We start from the raw sequence: 23,555 nt of genomic DNA, 5'->3' as shown, positions 1-23,555 counted from the left end.
AATTATTTACAAGTAACAGACAGGTGACCACAAATAAAACAATTTAAACACTTCAAATCCTCCAACGTGCGGGTAACTGGCCTCTAGTGGCCCTAGTGGACCTACGGAGTTGACTGTCTGGCCCTGAACTACAGGGTGTAGGAGCTGTCAAGGGTAAACTGGGCAGCTGTCTACGGGCTCTTTGGCTCACTAGGGGTACGGCAGGCTCACTATGAGCAGAGGGTTGATCCTCCTGTTCTGCTTGTGTGGAGTCTGCTGCCTCCTGGACCGGCTGCTCTTCCAGCTCTACCTGTTGCTCCGTAGGCACTTGGGATGCTGGTTGGAGGAACGTGAGGACGGGTACCACAACTGCACCATTGACTTGAGTCCAGGATCGAGGGAAGTCTCCGAGCACAGTACTAACCATATCTTCCCTTTCCTCTACGGGTCGAGGGTCTTCTTGCTCTCCTTCTGGGTTCCGTAGCTGTTCGGGACACTTCTTCAGGTGATCCCGGGATACAATGGCTGTGGTTTCCCCTCCGTCTTTACTGATGGTACAAACCTTTGGGTTGTCGTGGCTTGAGGGCAGTACGGTGTACGGGTCCTTCTCCCACTGGTCGTCCAACTTGTGGAGCCGTCTCTTCCTCTTCAAGACCTGCTCTCCGGGTACCAGGGGAACAGCGGGAGCATACTGGTTGTAATTTTTCTCTTGTCTTTCCCTAGCGAGACAGAGACTTCGCTCCACGCTCTCCTGTACTTTCCGGTACTGCTCCTGCCTCTCTGTGTCCCAGTCTGCTTCCGGTGAAGTGTCCTCGGGTGTCAGGACTCCCATCTCCAGGTCAACAGGTAGCTTACCAGGCCTTGCCCTCATTAGGTAAGCCGGGGTACAGTTGGTGGAACCTACAGGGATGTAGTTATATAGGTCCACCAGGTCGGGCAGCTTCTCAGGCCACAGACTGCATTCTTCCAGGGGCAACGTTTTCAGAAGATCCATTACCACCTGGTTCATTTTCTCACAAAGTCCATTAGTTTGCGGATGATAGGGTGTCGTCCTTATCTTCCGGCAGCCATACAGATTGCAGAATTCCTGGAAGACCTCCGCTTCAAAGGCAGGTCCCTGGTCCGTCAGCACTTAGTCCGGGTACCCGTGTGGACGGCAGAAGTGCTGCTGGAAGGCTCTAGCTGCTGTTTGAGCCGTTAAGTCCTTGACGGGGACGACAACCAAGAACCGGGAGTAATGATCCACGATGGTTAACGCGTAGACGTAGCCACTTCTGCTTGGGGTCAGTTTTACATGATCCAAGGCTACCGGTTCCAACGGCTGCCGGGTGACGATGGACTGCAGGGGAGTCTTCTGGCTGGCACGGTCCTTCCTCCTCAGGTTGCACGGGCCACAGTCTCTGCACCACCTCTCGATGGTTCCCCTCATGCCTACCCAATGGAACCGCCCGCGCAGCAGGAACTCCAGCTTCTTCCATCCGAAATGCCCAGCTCCATCGTGGTATGCCTCCATCACCATGGCTGCGTCTCGTCGTGGCACCACTACTTGCCAGATTAGTTCATGCGTCCGGGAGTTAACCATCCTGCGGCACAACTTCCCCTTGTAAAGGAACAGTCTACTCTTTTCTGCCCACAGTTGCTTGGCTTCCTCCGGAGCGTCTGGGTCAAGGCGAGCCTCTGGCCGAGTCAGCATCTCCTTCACCAGCCGGACGGCAGGGTCACTGTCTTGCGTTTCCGCCCAGTTGTAGTGAGGTAAGGGGTTAAGCGTAGCGCCTTGCTTACTCCTTACCCGATGGGAATACTGGATAGTCCCATGACGGTGAAACGCGGGGAGTTCGACTTCTTCCAGTCCCTCTGGATCTTCTCCTACGTCCGGTAGGTTTGGCATCCTGGACAGGGCGTCCGCGTTGGTATTGGAGCGTCCTGCCCGGTATTTGATGGTGAACTCGTAGTTGGACAGGCGGGCCATCCATCTCTGCTCTAGGGCACCGAGTCTTGCCGTGTCCAGGTGTGTCAACGGGTTGTTATCCGTGTACACGACGAACCGGGAAGAAGCGAGGTAGTGCTTAAAGCGTTCGGTGACTGCCCACACCACTGCCAGGAACTCTAGCTTAAATGAGCTGTAATTCTCAGGGTTTCTTTCGGTGGGTCGCAGTTTTCGGCTGGCGTAAGCGATTACTCGCTCTTTCCCCTGCTGGATCTGGGACAGCACGGCTCCTAGCCCGATGTTACTTGCGTCGGTGTAGAGGATAAAGGACTGGCTGTAATCCGGGTACGCCAGGATTTCATCCCCCGTGAGGGCCATCTTCAGCTGGCGGAAGGACTCTTCTTCCAACTTCTCCCATCTGAAGGGCGGCTTCTGGTTCTTGGCCTTCCGGGACTGGCCTATCAGGAGGTCCTGCATAGGAGCTGCCTTTTTGGTGAAACCGGGGATGAACCTGCGGTAGTAGCCTACCAACCCGAGGAACTGCCGCACTTCCTTTACACTGGAGGGACTTGGCCATTCCTTAATTGCGGTGATCTTATCAGGGTCGGGAGCCACTCCGTCAGCGCTCACCACGTGTCCCAGGTACTGCACCTTTGGTTTCAGGAGGTGACACTTGGAGGGTTTCACCTTTAGGCCGTAGCTTGCCAGAGCTTCGAACACTTCCGCCAGGTGTTTCAGGTGGTCCTCATAAGTCTTAGAATATACGATGACATCGTCCAGGTACAACAGGACCGTCTCGAAGTTTCTGTGGCCCAGACAGCACTCCATTAATCGTTGGAAGGTTCCTGGTGCGTTGCAGAGTCCGAACGGCATACAGGTAAACTCGCTAAGTCCCATCGGGGTGGTGAATGCGGTCTTCTCCCGGTCCGCCTCTGCTACAGGAACCTACCAGTACCCACTAGTGAGATCCAAGGTAGAGAAGAAGTTAGCAGATCTTAAAGCAGCCAAAGACTCCTCTATCCTTGGTAAGGGGTACGCATCCTTGTGTGTGATACGGTTGATTTTCCAGTAATCTACACACATCCTCATGGTGTTGTCTTTCTTTTTGACTAAGACTAGTGGAGCTGCCCAGGGGCTACAGCTATCCCTGATCACCCCAGCCTCCTTCATGTCTCTAAGCATCCCCTTGGCGTGTTGGTAGTGTGCAGGGGGTACGGGTCGATACCTCTCTTTTATGGGAGGATGGTCTCCCGTGGGGATGTGGTGTTCTACCCCCTTGACTCGCCCGAAGTCTAACGGGTGTTTACTAAACACTCTCTCGTACTCTTGAACCACCCGATAGACTCCCTGTTTCTGGTGTGAGGGAGTGGAGTCAGTACCCAAATGTAGTTGCTGACACCAGTCCTCCATTGTTTTCTTAGAGCCGTTACCTTCCTCCGGGTGAGATGGAGGCAAGGGTTCCACAGATTGTATAGCATTTTGGTTAATGGTATATAATTTGGCTAGCGTGGCATACCGGGGCAGGTACACTTCCCTCTTCCCGATATTGATTATGCGAACGGGCACCCTCCCATGGCGTACATTAACCACCCCCCGTGCTGTCAAGATGGTGGGCCTACTGTCTGAGTAAACTGGTTCTACCATTGCCTGGTAATCTCTACCTCTCAGACCAATAGCTGCCCGGCACCAAATCATCATTTCACTTTTTGGGGGCATGGCAATAGGGAAAGGGTCACACATTCTCACGCTACCAATCTCACCGCCGGAGAGTTCCACCTGTTGCCGTCGCATCAGTGCCCGGATCTCTTTTTGGAGCACTCGCTGCTCGCCGGAGCTGGCGTTCTTGGCAACCTGCTGTAAAAGGAAAATCACCTCTGCAAGACAATTTTCAATTACATTAGTTCCTAGAGTTATCTTTGGGTGACTCTCGTGTTTGTCAATGTCTACAATGATCAGTCCCTGTGCTGCCAGTTCAACTCTACCAATTTTAATGGTCACCTCTTTAAATCCGACCTGTGGCACGGGCTGACCATTGCTGGCGATGATACTCAAGTCGTCGTCAGGGTAGCGGGTAATATCCGAGTCATTCCAGTACTGCTTGAAGAGCACGTACGGGATGGTGGTGACCTGTGACCCGGTGTCCAGTAGGGCACTCATAGGAATGCCATCCAGTACCACAGGCAAGACTGGACGTCCTCCCACATATTTGTCGCGCCAGTTCGATGGGCCTGATGATCTTTTTCCTAGGGGTTGGCCCTCTACCCTAGGTTGTGCCAGTTTAAAGGACAGTACCTTGCCATATGTCCGGGTTGATTACAGCGGCGGCAGATGGGTCGTCCGTCCTCGTTGTATCGGTCGCTGGGTCTTCCTCTGGCCTGTGGGGTCCTCCTTGGTCGACGCCACGGGATGTCCTCCGGTCCGGATGCCAGCTGGATCTTCCCTGGAGTAGAAACCTGTAAAGACTGCACAGTTCGGGTTAGCGCAGCAACGCTTTTAGCTAGCTCTTGGACCTGATGGTGCAGGTCTGGAGCCGGGTCATTGCTCAAAGCCTGCGCATCAGCTCCCACAGGCCCTGCCGACAAGGGCGCCGCCTCCTGGTGGTAAGTAGTAGTGGGGTGTCTGTGGGTCACAACGCCACCTGGTGCCGGTTCTCGGAGCACCCGGATGGCTCTGTCCTTGAACTGTGCAAATCCCAGATGAGGGTCCTGTAAGGCCATTGCCCGCAACTGGGTTCGGTGGGCATTGCAATATAAACCCTCTATAAATTGTTCAGTCAACAGCCTGTCCTCGTCTCCCACGCCGTCAGGGTCGGTCTGCTTAATGGCTCTCAGGGCTTCTTGTAGGTTTAATGCATAGTCCCTTATACTCTCATGTGCCCGCTGTTTGCACCTGTAGAATCTAAGCTTGATCTCGGCTGAGGTGCTGGTATCAAAGGTGTCCCTCAGCCGGGCCAGTATCCCTGCGACAGTCCTCCCCCCAGGTGGCCAGGACTTTACCTCCCTTTGGGCTGCCCCGGTTAATTGGGCCACCAGGATGCTCACTTTTTGCTCTTCTGTAAGGGGGTACACCTGGAAGAGGCTATCCAGCTTTTCTCTAAAGTCATGCAGGGTATGCGATTCCCCTGAGTACTGGGGTAGCCAGGCTGCCCCCGGGATATAGGGCATGGTGAAAGGCATGACCGCAACAGCGGTGGCGCTGGCGGGGGTTGAAGCGGTGAAGCTCTCCTCCGTATCAGACATCCTTCTCCCCCCTAGTGGACCGTGGCCTACCTTGCGATGATCCTCTTCCGTAGGCCGCGGCTCCGCAGTGGATCGTCAGGGTTGAGGACCTTCCGTCGCGCTCCTGTGACGTCGGCGTCTGCTGGGCTCCTTCCAGGACCTTACGCAACGTCCGGACGTGAGGCGGGGCTTCAGTTCTCGCGCGCTTTCGGAGTCCACGCCCCTCTTCTTCCCGCGCGGCGTCCTCAAGATGGCGTCCAATGGCGGGAAAACTCCACGTATGGCGGGAAGATGGCGCCGGATGGCGGGAAAACTCCACCGATGGCGGGAAGGAAGCGGAAGATGGCGCCGGATGGCGGGAATCTTCACCACAGGTAAGTTTGAACAGTCTTTTTCAGGCACGCAGTACCCGGTGGTTGCGTGCACGAAATCCTGCCGACTACGCCAAAAGTTGACGCGCCCCTGGGCCTGTGTCGCGCTGCGTTGCGCACGCGGGAACTTACCCGGAGCCGGATCTGTTGAGGGTTGTAGTCTCGTGGCGGTGACCCGGTCCGTGCCCAGGGAGTCAAACTGCGCGGCGATGTATCAGCGGTAGATGTTGGACGACTACGCCACCCGTTGAGTACAGCTAAGGAGCTGCTGCTGCAGGGCAGACCGCTGAGGCCGGTGGTAGGATTGTGCAGCGTGATTGTTATGTTCTGCTACCAAAGCTAAGGAAAGAGAGGAGATCTGTCCCTACTATAAGACTCAGCTGAATCCCTACGAAGTAACAGGGAACCTGATCCTGCGATCAGACCTGCTAAAGTCCTAATCTAGTCTGTACGGAGACCTATAGATTTGGGGAGGGAATCCCTACAAGTACTAAGGACTGGGAGGAATATGGGACACCTCCTAACAGAAATAGCAGCAGACAGACGAACAAACAAAATAGATAGAACCTAGAGGTCCGTAGACCAAGAAAACTAACAGAGTTAGATACAGAGCACAGGCTAGCTAGAAAGTAGATATACAATGAAGTCCAGCAAAGCCAGAAGGGCGGAGCAGGATTAAATAGGCCAACAAGGTCATGTGACCAACAAAGGAAAAAAAAACCTAACAGCAAGGTTCTAACAGTACCCCCCCTTCTAAGAGGATCCTCCGGATCCCCTAGGACCAGGCTTATCAGGAAATCTCCTGTGAAACGCTCTGATAAGTCTGGACGCGGAAACATCATCTGACCTCACCCAAGAGTTATCCTCGGGTCCGAAACCTTTCCAGGCCACAAGATACTGCAAACTACCTCTATACCGTCTAGAGTCAAGGATGCGAGAAATTTCATATTCCCCGTCCTCCACCACCGGAGGAACAGAGGCAGAGGCGTCACCATCCGACACAACAGCTTTTTTTAACAGAGAGACATGAAAGACCGGATTAATTCTCCAGGAGGTAGGAACCTCCAACCTAACAGCAGATTGGTTGACAACCTGAAGCACCTTAAAGGGCCCTACAAACTTGGGACCCAATTTCTTAGAAGGAATCCTCAACCGCAGATTCCTAGAGGACAACCAAACCATGTCACCAACAGCGAACAAAACCTCCTGTCGTTTCCTATCAAAGTAGTCTTTAGATTTTCTGTTGGCCTCCTGAAGATTACCACGCACATCCGTCCAAACTCTTTCCAAATCACCGGAAAAATTCTCCTCCTCAGGCACGGCAGATCCCAACTTGGAGAACGACCCAAACGACGGATGTCTCCCAGAACAACAAAAAAAAGGCGAACAACCAGCAGAAGAAGATGTATGATTGTTCAGAGCAAATTCGGCAAGTGGCAGAAACTCAGACCACCCCTCTTGATTGTCTGCCACAAAACAACGCAAGAACTGCTCAACATCCTGGTTTTTCCTTTCTGTCTGGCCATTAGATTCAGGATGATATCCGGACGAAAACGACAAATGAATTCCCAACCTGTCACAAAAGGCACGCCAAAAACGAGCCACGAACTGAGGACCCCTATCAGAAACAATGTCAGTAGGAACGCCATGAAGTCTGACAATTTCCTTGACAAAGGCCTTAGCGAGAGTTTTAGCGCAGGGCAGTTTGACGAAGGGAACCAAGTGACACATCTTGCTAAAACGGTCCACGACCACCCAGATGACAGTAAAACCCTCAGAGGGGGGAAGGTCAGTTATAAAGTCCATAGCCAAATGTGTCCAAGGAGCACTGGGGACCTCCAAAGGACAAAGCAACCCCGCAGCAGGAGTATGTGAGGACTTAGATCTAGCACATATAGTACATTGGCGCACCCACTTAATGACTTCCTTCTGCCATCCAGGCCACCAAAAACTGCGACCCACCAGTCTCTTGGTCTCAGAGATTCCGGGATGACCTGCCAACCGAGATTCGTGACACTCAACAAACAAATCTCTCCTAAAGGTCCCAGGCACAAACAACCTCCCATGAGGAGTGTTAGATGGGGCATTCTCCTGAGCTTTAAGAATCTCATCTTCCAAAACGGAGTCTAAAGCAGCTATCACAACACCTTCTTGTAAAATGTTTTCCTCTTTCTCAGCACCGACTATGGGAGAAAAACTGCGAGACAAGGCATCCGCTTTAACATTCTTAGTACCAGGGATGTAAGTAACGGAGAAATTAAACCGCGAGAAAAACAGTGCCCACCTAGCCTGACGGGCATTCAGGCGCTTGGCAGCGTCAAGATATATCAGATTTTTATGATCCGTAAGAACCTGAACGGGAAATCCCGCACCTTCCAAGAAGTGGCGCCAGTGTTCAAATGCGAGTTTAATAGCCAATAATTCCCGATTACCAATATCGTAATTCAATTCAGTCTCCGAAAATTTTTTTGAAAAAAATGCACAGGGATGTAATCCATCCCCGTTATCCTGAGACAATACTGCGCCAACCCCCACAGAGGAAGCATCAACCTCAACCAAAAACGGCCTAGTAACATCAGGCTGCATAAGGATGGGAGCAGAGGTGAACCTCTCCTTGAGATACACAAAAGCTTCAATGGCCTCAGAAGACCACTGAACCGCATCAGCACCTTTCCTGGTGAGATCAGTCAGAGGTTTGACAATACTAGAAAAATTTTTTATGAATTTTCTATAGTAATTGGCGAAACCCAAAAACCTCTGTATTGATTTCAAACCAATAGGCCTAGGCCATTCCTGCACAGCCTGAACCTTAACCGGATCCATCTCAAAACCTTTGCTGGAGATAATGTAGCCCAAAAAACTAATTCTCTGTACAGCGAACTCACATTTCTCCAGCTTAGCAAAAAGCGAATTGTCCATTAATAACTGTAATACCTCACGCACGCTCCGCCAATGAGACTCCAGATCTGGCGAATAAATCAAAATGTCATCCAAATACACAACCACATTTTTACCGATCAAAGGTCTAAGGATGTCATTAATCAGATTCTGAAAAAATGCAGGAGCATTAGTAAGACCAAAAGGCATAACCAGATTCTCAAAATGACCCACAGGAGTGTTAAAAGCAGTCTTCCATTCATCACCCTCCTTCATGCGCAACAGATTGTATGCCCCCTTAAGGTCAATTTTAGAGAACCACTTGGCCCCCAATAACTGGTTAAACAGATCAGGAATCAATGGCAGTGGGTAAGGATTGCGTACCGTAATTTTGTTAATCTCACGAAAATCCAGACAAGGACGTAAACCGCCGTCCTTTTTTTTTACAAAAAAAAATCCAACCGCCACAGGAGACTTAGAGGGCCTAATGTGACCGGCGGCCAAACTTGTCTGTATGTATTCCTCCAAAGCCTTCCTCTCAGGAATAGTAAGGTTAAATAAACGACTTTTAGGAAGAGTCGCTCCAGGGACAAATTCAATAGAACAATCATAGTCTCTATGGGGAGGCAAAACCTGCGATTCTTTCTCAGAAAAAACTCTCCAAAAATCCTGAATAGGAACAGGCAATTCTCCCCTATCCAAAGCTGCAATACGCCCGTTACAACACTTGTCATAACATTTATGGCTCCAGGATTTAATTTCACTGGTAGACCAATCCAGTACAGGATTGTGAAATTTTAACCAGGGCAAACCCAATATTACTGGAGAAGGCAAGTTATTCAACACTACCAAATCCAATTTCTCATGGTGAACACCATTAATAGTGAGAGGAAATTCACTGACCTTGAGAGTAATATTCTTCAAAGGGGAGCCATCCACAGAAACCACAGCAATGGGGGATGATAAAGGTTCAGGTTTTAAATTGAGTTTTTCCACGAATCCCCCATCAATAACATTCAGTGTAGACCCGCAATCAACAAACACCCGAAATTCCATTAATTTTTCCTGAGCAATCGTGGAAGCAGCTAAAAATATACCCTTGGAATTTAAACAGGCAATACGGGCGTGACTGACCATTTTTTTTTCTTTCTTCATACGAAGCTCACAGCCTTTAATCAAATGACCAGATTTTCCACAATAGAAACACAAGCCTTCTGAAAAACGACGGTGTTTTTCTTGAGAGCGAGGTGCCACCGATCCAATCTCCATCGGTTCACCACTGTTAGTACACACATTATCATAACCAGAAACTGACATAGTAGAGGATTTGCTCTCATTAACCCTAGCACGCAGTCTTCTGTCCACCCGTATAGCTAATTGCATAGCCTGTTGCAAATCCTCAGGTGTAGGATAAGCAATTAGCAGGTCTTTAACCTTTTCACTGAGCCCAGCAAGAAATAGACTTTTCAGAGCAGAATCGTTCCACCCTGTTTGAGTGGACCAACGACGAAAATGTGTACAATATTTTTCCATATTACCTGATCCTTGTTTTAAACGTCTCAACTCAGTCTCAGCTGATGCCACACGGTCAGGATCATCATATAATAGTCCTAAAGCAGAAAAAAAACTATCCACTGATCTGAAGCATGTATCACTAGGTTGCAAAGAAAAGGCCCACTCCTGAGGCTCTTTGCGCAAAAGTGACATTATGAACCCTACGCGCTGGGATTCATCCCCAGAGGACTTGGGTCTCAAACGAAAATACAATAAGCAAGCATTTTTAAATGAAAAAAATTCTCGATGTTCACCAAAAAATAAATCCGGCAAACATACCTTAGGCTCCAAGAAATATGCTCCAGGACAGTTACTCACGTGCTGACGGAGCTCGGCCACTTCCAGAGAGAGTCCCTGCAGGTGTTTAGCCAAATCCTGAACCGACACCATGATGGAACAAAAAAAAATCTTTCCTTAGAGAATTTACAGGCTGGACTTACTGTTATGTTCTGCTACCAAAGCTAAGGAAAGAGAGGAGATCTGTCCCTACTATAAGACTCAGCTGAATCCCTACGAAGTAACAGGGAACCTGATCCTGCGATCAGACCTGCTAAAGTCCTAATCTAGTCTGTACGGAGACCTATAGATTTGGGGAGGGAATCCCTACAAGTACTAAGGACTGGGAGGAATATGGGACACCTCCTAACAGAAATAGCAGCAGACAGACGAACAAACAAAATAGATAGAACCTAGAGGTCCGTAGACCAAGAAAACTAACAGAGTTAGATACAGAGCACAGGCTAGCTAGAAAGTAGATATACAATGAAGTCCAGCAAAGCCAGAAGGGCGGAGCAGGATTAAATAGGCCAACAAGGTCATGTGACCAACAAAGGAAAAAAAAACCTAACAGCAAGGTTCTAACAGTGATAGTATAACCCCCAACGGGAGGGGTTTGGCCTCAGGGCAGCCGACGTGGATGATGGGGGTAGCAGGAACCACTCGGAGACGGTACGGTGTAGTTCAGGGTCTTTACTGGTGACAAAGATAGACCCTCCCGGAGTACTGGCTAGCGATTGGGGCCTGGTCAGTCCTTGAGCAGATGGGATCTCCCCTGGCCAGGCGGAGTTGTAGGCCTCCCAAACTAACTGTACTCTTCTGGCTACCTTGCTAGAGGCGGGTATAAGTAGCCCACGTCCCTGAGTGTACCGTGTGGTGCTCACCCGTATGGCCGGTGACTCGGGGCCTTCTAGTAGCTTCCGCTCCACGACGGCGGTGCTGGTCCCATGCGTGTGACCGTGCCTTCGGGTTTCTTGGCCAGAGGACCTGGAATCCCCTGCCTGACGGATTCTGCTGCTGGGTAGGAGTTAGTCCCCACAGCCTCGGACTCCGGGTCCGGTAAGAAATCTTCTCAGTCAGGGCGAGCTCTGCAGCTGCCAGCCCCTGACTCCTTGTAACACTGCTCCCACAGAGCTCCTGATGTTCTGTTCCTATATTTGCTTCTTTCCTCTGTCTCTACTTCTTCTCTACTCACTAACCCTGCCTCAGCCCTAGGTTTATATAGGGGAAGTTCTTCCCCTCCCAGGACTGGGCAGGAGGTGTGGCATGCATAGGATCCCTGACCAAGAGACCTCCCACCTGCTCTCAGACATAACATTGCTGTTACTGTGGAAACCAGACCCCTGGGGTGCCACATTTGTATGTTAAGACTGTCAGAAGGAGCTCACTGATGGATTCTCAGTTAACTAGTTCTGCAGCCAGCAATAGACAGTACAGCACAGAGGGTACAGGAGGCAAACTGTGCACAATTTTCAATAAAACTCAGAAAAATATTTACCACCAAGTATATGCATTAAAGGAAAGAAAATGTCCCCACAGATGAGTCTGTTTAATGAAAGCCCCAGAAAGCCATGTAACAAGAGTATAGAGAACGGTGAGTGAGTGATGGATACTACCTGCTTCAACGCTGGCAGAATACTCCATCCCCATGGTGTCCGCTGATATCTTCTCTTGTAGAAATGTCTCCAAAATCTATAAAACCTCAGGAGGCGTCAGCAGAGGGTTTGGGGATTGGCTGATATTTCTTTGGTCTTAGAAACATTGGCTATAAATAATTCGGGGGCTCTGCTGGGGAAAGGGCAAATTGGGAAATGTGGAGGATATTTACTGTTCTGTATCTGAGCTTCATTAAAGGGGAATTATCAGATGGAACAAGTCATCCCCTTATCCGTGGGCTCGGTGACGACTGATAGATCAGTGGGGTCCGACCGCGGGAAACTCCAGCAATCACCAAAAAAGGGCAGTGACCCCCATTAGAAGTGATGGCTGGATCCTTCCAGATGGGAGATGTGATGAGTGTGGCGCCCCCCACTGGTGTCTCAGCGTATCACGTGTTGGGGAATAATGACTTCTCCGCTCTTTTAACAATCCAATTGTATTGTTTCACATTTGGGGCGATTGTGTCAGCAGCAGGGTTCATTGTGGGGTTATATAATGGGCACTATTTTTATAGGCTTATTTGGATATTAATGCCTTTGTGAATTGATACTTTGCTGCTACCTTGCTCTTTATTATATTGTGGTGGGCAGTCTGTAGTCATATATTGAGATTTTCTGTGACTAGTTGGGCATATATATGTGAGGATTAACCATATCAGTACCTTGCAATGGTTTTGTTATTCATTGGCGCAATTGTTGCTTTTTAGTTGTTTTTTTTAACATGTCTTGTATGTTTAGTCTTTAATAAAATTCTATATTTTTGATATTACTTGGTGATCCCTGTCATTGCCTCCTTTCTTTCTCCTTGTTTCTTTCCATCTCTATTATGTAGCTGCAGGGTTAGGGACGGCCGGTTCCTTGCAGGAATAGTTATCAGGACGGGTGCGGTTTCTGCTGTAATAACTCATTCATGTGACCCATCAGTCATCACCCGATCAGCCGGGCAATGCTCAGCACAGGCCGCCGTCATCCCACTTCTCTACATCTATTATATAGACACTCCACAACTGCTCCTTCTCTTCACAATTCAGAAAGATTTTTTTTTATTTTATTTTTTTTTTTATTTCCGCAGCCATGCAGTGACGCTAGGTAGGTGCAGAGCTAAAGGGAAACCCACCTCAGAAGAAAATTCTAGGGTCCTGATCACTAGAGATGAGAGCTTAAAAGGAATCTGTCACTAGGTTTTTGCCATATATTCCGAGAGCAGCATGATGTAGAGACAGAGACCCTGATTCCAGCGATGTGTCACTTTCTGGGCTGCTTGCTGGTGTTTTGATAAAATCTTTGTTTTATCAGTAGGAGGTTGTGACTAGAAGACTAGTAAACCTGCAACCAGGTATCCCTCATTTTTCAGGAGTGGTCCAAATTAAATAAAAAAGCGGTCTATAGGGCGCTAAAAGAATGAACACTAGAAGTGAAAAAATTTTTAGGACTAAAAAATAAATTTAATGAGCCCTTTCCACAAAGCGTTTCGATAGTGAACTATCTTCCTCAGGTGGTACATGGCGCGCTTTTTCTCCCTTTCTCTTTTCTCATTTTTCACAAGGTCTGTATAGCAGCCTTCTGCCTATGCACAGTGTACACAGAAAGCTGCCAATCAGTGGTGCAGCCGGTTATACGGAGCTCAGCATTCAGAGCACTGCTAGATCTGCAGTAGATAAAACTAAAATTTATCAAAACTGCAGCGAAATAAGGGACACATTTCTGGAATCAGGTTTCTGCCCTTACATCATGCAGATGGGATAGCAAAACCTGGTGGCAGATTCCATTTTAGAGCCATCGGATATTACCTTGTGACTAGTGTTGAGCGATACCTTCCGATATCAGGAAATATCGTATCGGATTGGATCGGGCCGATACCCAAAAAGTATCGGATATCGCCGATTCCGATACCGGAAACCAATGCAAGTCAATGGGACACAAATATCGGAATGAAAATAAACCCTTTCTTTCCTTGTAGGTTAATTCTACATGAAGTAAAACAACTAAGAATAATGTAGAATGACATGAAAAGCCGGCAATTCAGCAGCGGCATTCACCGGTACCCGACAATTTACAACAGAAAGAATAGAGCATCACACATAGATTAGATAGATAGAAACATGTCAGTCACATATATATGAAGTACAGTGACAGTGTTGCTTACTGTACTTGTCATTTAGTGTAAAGGATTTATTAAAAAAAATATTAGTGTTTTCGTGCACCGTCTCTTTAAAAAAGCCGGCCGGCAATTCAGCAGCGGTACCCGACAATTTATAACAGACAGAATAGAGCTTCACACATAGATTAGATAGATAGAAACATGTCAGCCACATATATAAGAAGTACAGTGACAGTGTTGCTTACTGTACTTGTCATTTAGTGTAAAGGATTTATTTAAAAAAATAATAGTGTTTTCATGCACCGTCTCTTTAAGAAAGCCGGCCGGCAATTCAGCATCTGTACCCGACAATTTATAACAGAAAGATAGAGCATCACACATAGATTATATAGATAGAAACATGTCAGTCACATATATATGAAGTACAGTGATAGTGTTGATTACTGTACTTGTCATTTAGTGTTAAAATAAAGGATTTATTTAAAAAAAAAATTGGCGTGGGGTTCCCCTTAATTTTAGGCTCTAGCGGAGGTTAAGCAGACAGCTAGGGCAAATGTTTGAAGCCTGGGAAGGGGGTAATACCCACGGAGCTACCCAGGCTACTAATATCAGCCCCCAGCTGAATACCTAGCCTTTACTAGCTATTAAAATGGGGGAACCCCCCCAAAAAAATAACGTGGGGTCCCCCCTAATTTAATAGCTAGCACAGACTAGGCAGACAGCTGGGGGCTGATATTAATAGCCCAGGAAGGGTGCCATGAATATTGGCCCCCTCCCAGGCTAGAAACACCAGCCGTCAGCCGCCCCAGAAATGGCGCATCCATAGGATGCGCCAATTCTGGCACTTAGCCTCGCTCTTCCACGCTGCCCTGGTGCGGTGGCAGTGGGGTAATAGGGCTGGGGTTGATGTCAGCTTATAATGCCAGCTGACATCAAGCCCAGGTTAGTAATGGAGAGGCGTCTATAAGACACCCCCATTACTAACCCCATAGTCAAAGTTAAAGAAAAACACAAACACCCAGAATAAAGTCCTTTAATTGAAATAAAGACACAATCCTTTATTGTTCTAAATTAAACCATACTTACCATCACGCCCATTCCAGCTGAAGCCAACGATCTCCTGCAATAAAAGTAAAATAATAAAGCAACCTCATCCTTACCTTTCCATGGTTCCCACGACAGCTTCAGCTCTGCTACATCGAGATGACAGGCTGGACCGCAGCAGAACGCTGCCATCCAGCCTGTCATCCCGCAGACACTGAGAAGCGCAGGCATGCTTGCGCTCCTCAGTGTCTCTCTGTGACGTCATCCAGATGAGCCGAGTTCATGTCCAATGAACTCAGCTCACCTCATGCACGTCACTGACAGCGTGGGAAAATTCTCACGCTGAAGTGCTGAGTGCAGGAGAATTTTCCCACGCTGTCAGTGACGTACATGAGGTGAGCTGAGTTCATTGGACATGACCTCGGCTCATCTGGATGCCGTCACAGCCAGACACTGAGGAGTGGAAGTATGCCTGCGCTTCTCAGTGTCTGCGGGATGACAGGATGGATGGCAGCGTTCTGCTGCGGTCCAGCCTGTCATCTCGATGTAGCAGAGCTGAAGCTGTCGTGGGAGCCATGGAAAGGTAAGGATGATGTTGCTTTATTATTTTACTTTTATTGCAGGAGATCGTTGGCTTCAGCTGGAATGGGCGTGATGGTAAGTATGGTTTAATTTAGAACAATAAAGAATTGTGTGTTTATTTCAATTAAAGGACTTTTTTCTGGGTGTTGTGTTTTTTTAAATACTTTACTAGAAATTCATGGTGGTCATGTCTAATATTGGCGTGACCCCATGAATTTCGGGCTTAGGGCCAGCTGATAATGCCAAGCTGGCCTTAACCCCTTTATTACCCAGTGAGCCACCGCACCAGGGCCCTGGATGAGTTGGGTACAGCGCCAGAAGATGGCGCTTCTATGAACGCGCCATTTTCCGGGGCGGCTGCGGACTGCAATTTGCAGCGGGTGGGGCCCAGAAAGCTTGGGCCTCCCTGCGCTGCAGATTCCAGCCCCCAGCTGCCTAGTTGTACCTGGCTGGACACAAAAATATGGCGAAGCGCCACACATTTTTTTTTTTAATTATTTCATGAAATTCATGGAATAATTAAGAAAAAAAGGGCTTCCCTATATTGTTGTGTCCGGCTAGGTACAAATAGGCAGCTGGTGGTTGGGGGCAGCCCGTTCCTGCCTGCTGTACCTGGCTGGACACAAATATAGTGCGAAGCCCCACCTCAATTTTTTTTTAATTATTTCATGAAATAATTTAAAAAAAAAGGGCTTCCCTATATTGTTGTGTCCGGCCAGGTACAAATAGGCAGCTGGTGGTTGGGGGCAGCCCGTTCCTGCCTGCTGTACCTGACTGGACACAAATATAGGGCGAAGCCCCACATAATTTTTTTTTAATTATTTCATGAATTTCCTGAAATAATTAAAAAAAAATTGACGTGGGGCTTCACACTATATTTGTGTCCAGCCAGGTACAGCAGGCAGGAACGGGCTGCCCCCAACCACCAGCTGCCTATTTGTACCTGGCCAGACACAACAATATAGGGAAGCCCTTTTTTTTTAAATTATTTCATGAAATAATTTAAAAAAAATTGACGTGGAGCTTCTCCCTATTTTTGTGTCCAGCCAGGTACAACTAGGCAGCTGGGGGCTGGAATCTGCAGCGCAGGGAGGCCCAAGCTTTCTGCCCCCCGCTGAAAATTGCAGTCCGCGGCCGCCCCGGAAAATGGCGCGTTCATAGAAGCTGGATGCTGTACCTGGCTGGCATACAAAAATATGGCGAAGCCCACGTCAAAAGTTTTGGGAAAAATTAATTAAAAAATAAATAATAATTTAGGGACTGCATCTTTATTAACTCCTCAAATGTCATTTAGTGTTAAAATAAAGGATTTATTTAAAAAAAAAAATGGCGTGGGATCCCCCATAATTTTAGTCTCTAGCGGAGGTTAAGCAGACGGCTGGGGCAGATGTTTGAAGCCTGGGAAGGGGGTAAAACCCACGGAGCTTCCCAGGCTACTAATATCAGCCCCCAGCTGAATACCTAGCCTTTACTAGCTATTAAAATGGGGGACCCCCCCAAAAAAAATGACGTGGGGTCCCCCCTATTTTAATAGCTAGCAAAGGCTAGGCAGACAGCTGGGGGCTGATATTAATAGCTCAGGAAGGGTGCCATGAATATTGGCCCCCTCCCAGGCTAGAAACACCAGCCGTCAGCCGCCCCAGAAATGGCGCATCCATAGGATGCGCCAATTCTGGCACTTAGCCTCGCTCTTCCACGCTGCCCTGGTGCGGTGGCAGGGGGTAATAGTGGTGGGGTTCATGTCAGCGCCAGCTGCCATGAAGCCCAGGTTAGTAATGATGGCCGTCTATATGACACCCCCATTACTAACCTACAAAGTGTTAAAAAGAAAAAACACACTACACCCAGAAAAAAATAATTTATTTGAAATAAAACACACCATTTTATTTAATTCTTAGTTTACTAAAAAAAAATAGTTACCTGTCCACGTTCCTGCGCTGATCTCCCATGCACAGCTGTCACATCTGGAGATGGTGACAGCTGTGCATGGCTGCTGTAAGCTCACGCTGCCGGGAACACGTCCGCTCCCGGCAGCAGGAGCCACTGACTGAGGTCACCGGAGTGCATTCAGGCAGCGCAGCTCCGGAGACCTCCTTTACGGCACTGCTGTACCGTGGGAATTTCTCACGATACAGCAGTGCCGTAAAGGAGCTAACCGGAGCAGCGCTGCCTGAACTCCGGTGAACCCTTACGGCCCCGTCATTCAAGCGGCGGCAGCGGTTCAGAGCGGTCACATTCTATGTGGCTGCTCTAAACTGGAGATCTTCGTGGGACACTCGTGGACTACTACGGAGGGGTAAGGATAAGGTTGTGGTTTATTATTTTATATTTTATTACAGGAGATCGATGGCTTCGGGGAATTAGGTGTCTAGGTGAGTATAGGTGTAGTTTTTTATTTTTTACTTTATTTTAGGTGGCGATCGGCGGGGACAGGTAATGTATGAACTAATTTCTTTTAGGTAACCACTGGCCACCAATGACATGTATCTAACATTTATTGGGGACACAGTAGGGCAATTTAAATAGCAGGATCAGGCTGATGGGAACTACTGCTCCCATCAAGCTGATCCTGCTGGCACGAGTGGACGGGGGACAGACATAGGCCGATGGGAGTAGTAGTGTCACATCGGCCTATGTCTGCCTGCACGCACAGACACATCGCACAGACACCCCGCACACACACCCCGCACACACACCCCGCACACACACACCCCGCACACACACACCCCGCACACACACACCCCGCACACACACACCCCGCACACACACATCCCGCACACACACACCCCGCACACACACCCCGCACACACACTAATCATGACGGGTCCGGGAGGTGAGGCTGACCTGTGCGGCCGTGGGAAAGTTCATGTGAGTTCATGCAATGCAGTCAAGCATGAACTCACATGAACCCTCTGAGGGCACCGCGGCGACTTCAAATGAACAGCTGATCGGCATCACCTGATACCTCAGCTGTTCATTTGAAATAACCGGCGGGAAAGCGCAGCACAGAACGGGAAAGCCGGCGGTGAAGTCTTTTCACTGCCGGCTTCCCCGCCCGGGTCCTTCACTCCTTGGTGCTGCGCTCCCCGCCCGGTCCTAATTTACGATTGGGATTGGAGGTGGTGAGGGGAGCGGAGGATCGGGGTGGGAGGCTGCGGGGAAGCGAGTATGGGGCTGAGTGATTGTTTAAAAGCCGGCGGCTTTTAAACAATCAGGAGAATTCTCCCACGCTGGGATGGCATTCTGATGACAGGCTGGATCTCAGCTGAGCGCTGCCACCCAGCTTGTCATCCTTCAGAGACACTGCAGAGCGCAGGCATTATGGGAACTTCCGATTCCGGTATTCGATATTATAAAAGTATCGGAATTAAGTATCGGAATTCCGATACAGTGAATATCGGCCGATACCCGATATTTCAGTATCGGAATGCTCAACAGTACTCTTCACAGATGAAAGCAGGTTCACACTGAGCACATGTGACAGACGTGACAGAGTCTGGAGAAGCCGTGGAGAGCGACATCCTTCAGCATGACCGGTTTGGCAGTGGGTGAGTAATGGTGTGGGGTGGCATTTCTTTGGAGGGCCGCACAGCCCTCCATGTGCTCGCCAGAGGCAGCCTGACTTCCATTAGGTACCGAGATGAGATCCTCAGACCCCTTGTGAGACCATATGCTGGTGCGGTTGGCCCTGGGTTCCTCCTAATGCAGGACAATGCCAGACCTCATGTGGCTGGAGTGTGTCAGCAGTTCCTGCAAGATGAAGGCATTGAAGCTATGGACTGGCCCCCGCGTTCCCCAGACCTGAATCCGATTGAGCACATCTGGGACATCATGTCTCGCTCCATCTGCCAATGTCACGTTGCACCACAGACTGTACAGGAGTTGGCGGATGCTTTAGTCCAGGTCTGGGAGGAGATCCCACAGGAGACCATCCGCAACCTCATCAGGAGCATGCCCAGGCGTTGTAGGGAGGTCATACAGGCACGTGGATAGATATATATATATATATATATATATATATATATATATATATATATATATATATATGCCTTTTTGTCATTCTAGTAGTAGGGCATAATTAAGACATGATTTGTTGAAACGCGTAGGTCTGTAAGCTATGATAGTTGCACATTTGCTGTATTCTTTGTGGAGCAGTGTTTTATATGGCTAATAAAAGCTAAGTTTTAATATTTTTTCTACTAAACAAACCTTTACGCTGGATCATTTGCACTTTTCCCTTGTCTGACTACACTTACGTTTTGCCCTGGTACCACTTATCTGCATCTCCAGAAGTTTCCCATTTCTCTATTATACTTTTCAAATTACATTTTGAGACTTTCTCCTCCTGTTGTTGCACATATTTTTTTTCCCTTCATCTGCACAGGTATCATTAATCTATCAACTATAATGGCCGTACCAGGTCCTGCAGGTCCTGTATCCCGTACACATGACGTGGGCAGTGTACGGCATGCCGCTAGGTTTTATTCTGAGTGCTCTTATATACGGTGGTAGTTTTACACAATGTTGAGCCTGTGATTTGCAGAGTGAAATGTCTGACTGCTAGAACAGAAGTATACGGCAGATTCTGCAGCATGGATACATAAAGGACGTCCTGGGGGAATATACCTCCCTCCAACACTCGTCCAGTCCCTGCCTCACACTAGAGACATTTATAATAACTCCAGGACTATGGAGCTGGTCATTTTCTCATAATCTGTGGCCATTATTAGTGATCTCGCATTGTACGGTAATATCACCCTGGAGGTTGTGATGTATTTAGTGTAATAGTGCCATCTAGAATATACAGTATATATCAGGCGATACCACGCTTTCTATAGTTAGTCGTCTTATGTGCCCTCTATAGCTATCTATTATACTTTATATTTCTTTATAATAATTTATAATAAATTACTCGATAGTTTTACAGCTTTATGATGTTTATTAATCTGCTGTAATTATAAAAGAAAGTCCAACCTTACAGTGGACACAGGTGGAAGTGTCCTCCATGATGGTGTAGGCTGAGGTGGAGCAAGTATATAGTCAGTGGGGGATCAAGATGACCAGTATTCCCCAGGGTTCCTTGTTATCAGGGAGGGACCCGGTGTATGCAATCAAAAGATCTTATCCTCTGACCGGCTGTGTGCCATCAACAGGTAATGATCCTCTTTCCAACTGTGTGCCATCAACAGGTAATGACCATCCGGCAGTGCGACATCAGCTGGTCATCACCCTCCAGCTGTGTGCCATCAACAGGTAATGACCATCCGGCAGTGCGCCATCAACAGGTAATGACCCTCTGGCTATGGCCATCAATAGGTCATCACCCTCCGGCTGTGTGCCATCAACAGGTAATGACCATCCGGCAGTGCGCCATCAACAGGTAATGACCCTCTGTCCAGCTGTGTGCCATCAACAGGTAATGACCCTCTGGCTATGGCCATCAATAGGTCATCACCCTCCGGCTGTGTGCCATCAACAGGTAATGACCATCCGGCAGTGTGCCATGAACAGGTAATGACCATCCGGCTGTGTGCCATCAACAGGTAATGATCCTCTGTCCGGCTGTGTACCATCAACAGGTAATGACCCTCTGGCTATGGCCATCAATAGGTCATCACCCTCCGGCTGTGTGCCATCAAATGTTTTTATCTTCTGTCCAGTTTTGTGCCATCAAGAGGTAATGACCCTCCAGCTGTGGGCCATCAACAGGTCATCACCCTTCGGCATTTAGGCTTCTTGTCTTCTGTACGATGCGATTCTTGAGTCTCCTGATGTGAAAAAATATTTAAAAAATCTCTGATTAAACTAATAATCTATCTAGTACATAAGCATCACAATTTATAATCTATCTAGTGCATAAGTATGACAATATAGCTCACATACACTATGCTAAAACATTAGACCCTACAAGCAGAAATTTGCTAAACTAACATAAATATAACTGACAAATCAGTAGAAAAATCGCTACCAATGGCACAGCTCTCTTCACATCAACCTGTAACCATAGTAGATAAGAAATAGGGGACAATGCTCATAGTCAGTTATCAACAATTCGGCATGGGGCATCCCAGCAGAGACATTATAATATCTAGTAGATTATAGATGGCAATAGAATTTACCAACAAGCATATAGTACGCCAAACTCAAGTACATAGTATGCCAAACCTCAACGCGTTTTCCTAAAATAGGTTCATCAGAAGCACATACTAGACAGTGATACTTAGCAAAGCGTTCATAGATATATGCGCCATATGATAAGGTGCTAAAGTGCAAGTGTGTGACAAAATATCCAATCGATTTCAGGTGCAATGCCGCATTGTATGTAGTAAGATGGTGCCCATCAGACAGCATGTATAGGACTAACCTGTGATGAAAACACGAGCAATGGGAAAGTTCAAGCAGTTGCCTTCTCAATCTTCCTCGCCTCTAAGACATCTAAGGAAACATCTTCTCTTCTTGATTTTGGGTTGAGGAGTTGTAGGCATTTCAGGCTCTGGCATTCTAGGTTCTGACATACTAGGTTCTGACATGCTAGGTTCTGGTGTTCTAGGTTCTGGTGCTCTTGGCTCTGGAATTCTGGATTGTTGGTTCCTCTGAAGAATCAGTAACCTCTCTTAATGCTCCGTGGAACTTCGAGCTCTTCTTCCTATATTGTTGTGAGGGATCGTTCTGACCCAGACAATATCACTGAACGCCACTTTATAGTTGCAGCTAGGAACCTTTTTCGCATCCTGCGGTGCAGGAGCCATGGATGGAGTAGAACATTTGCCATTGGGCAGGACAGGTGTTCTCCTGGAGTCTTGCTCCTGAATCTGAGGGATGCAAATCGGCTCCTTACAAGCACTTTGTTCCTTCAGAATGGTTTTGTTCTCAGGAGTTTTCTGATTGTTTCACCAGGTTCAGACATTGCCCACTTGCTCAGGACAAGACTTAAGGCCAAATACTCTAGTATTGTCAGTAGTGTCATCACCGCAACAAAAACTGCGTCACGGAAGAGCCAAAGAGGAAGATTGATGGAAGCTTGATAGGCGCTTCTCCTGAGATCCACGGGTAGTGGGTCATCCTATAATAAAGAAAAAAAACATAATAAAGTCCTGTATATTTATACCCAATCCAGTCAAACAGAGAGCCCGTGTTATTATACAGTGATGGATACATTATCAAGCAACTTTCAGAAATATCCCACAGCTGATCCTTGTGACCTCCATATTGATGAGAACATACTCGCCCTCAGTGTACTGTAATGTGGGGGGTAGAGCAACGTAAAGCACAGAAATGATAGGGTGATACTCATCATCTCCAGAGGTCTCTCAGCACCAAGGTATGGTCAATGAGATACAAGCTGCAGATGGGCCGAGGCTTCTAATATACCCAGGGGTGACATCACAAAGCCCTCTGTGACATCATTGCACAGTTCTATCCATCATGTCACTGATACTTTGGACCTAACTAAATGTCTAAAAGAGAACCCTTCCACATGATTTCCTATCACGGAGCAGCTTCAGTTTTTCAAGAAAAGTTTAAAAAATATAATCTGTGCTGTGATTGGTCACAATGGCACATGAAGCAGAACGTCTTTAGATCTTTTAAAGGGAAAGTGTCAGCAATTTTTTTACAATTGTAAAATTGTAAAGTATTTTTATTTATATATAAATACACATATATATTTAAAAAGGTTTAATGGTATAAAATCTGAAAAAAATATTTTAACTGTTTTGATGTTTTCATCTTGTAAACACTAGGGGGAGCAGCTGCTGACATTTCCATGAAAACAGAATACAGCTAGCTCGCATTACGACTGCAGTAAAAGTGGGCGGGATCTGCTCACATGGGTGTGATGTCACTCCTCCCCTTCTGGGCGTTTGCAAAAAGGTAAATGAGACTGTAGTTTAGGGTCACAGTGCGGAGCGATCACTGGTGACTGCAAAGTGATATATAAGGGACAACACCAAAGTCATTAATCACTAC

At 47.8% G+C, this 23,555-nt stretch overlaps 1 protein-coding gene and 1 pseudogene across 1 annotated transcript in view; one reads left to right on the top strand and one right to left on the bottom strand.

The window, feature by feature from the left end:
- LOC141182572 (uncharacterized) overlaps positions 1–23,555 on the top strand; it is a 449,915-nt pseudogene that overhangs the window by 225,466 nt on the left and 200,894 nt on the right.
- The window catches only part of LOC141182573 (uncharacterized), a 258,948-nt gene that overhangs the window by 86,914 nt on the left and 148,479 nt on the right, over positions 1–23,555 (bottom strand). The gene's annotated exons all lie outside the window — the stretch shown is intronic.

This window comes from Phyllobates terribilis, unplaced genomic scaffold (assembly GCF_046119375.1).
Source record: "Phyllobates terribilis strain yellow unplaced genomic scaffold, ASM4611937v1 Scaffold_35__1_contigs__length_13245226, whole genome shotgun sequence".
Lineage (NCBI taxonomy): Eukaryota > Metazoa > Chordata > Amphibia > Anura > Dendrobatidae > Phyllobates > Phyllobates terribilis.
Note: the sequence above shows the minus strand (reverse complement) of the source record. Positions and strands in the feature narration are given on the sequence as shown.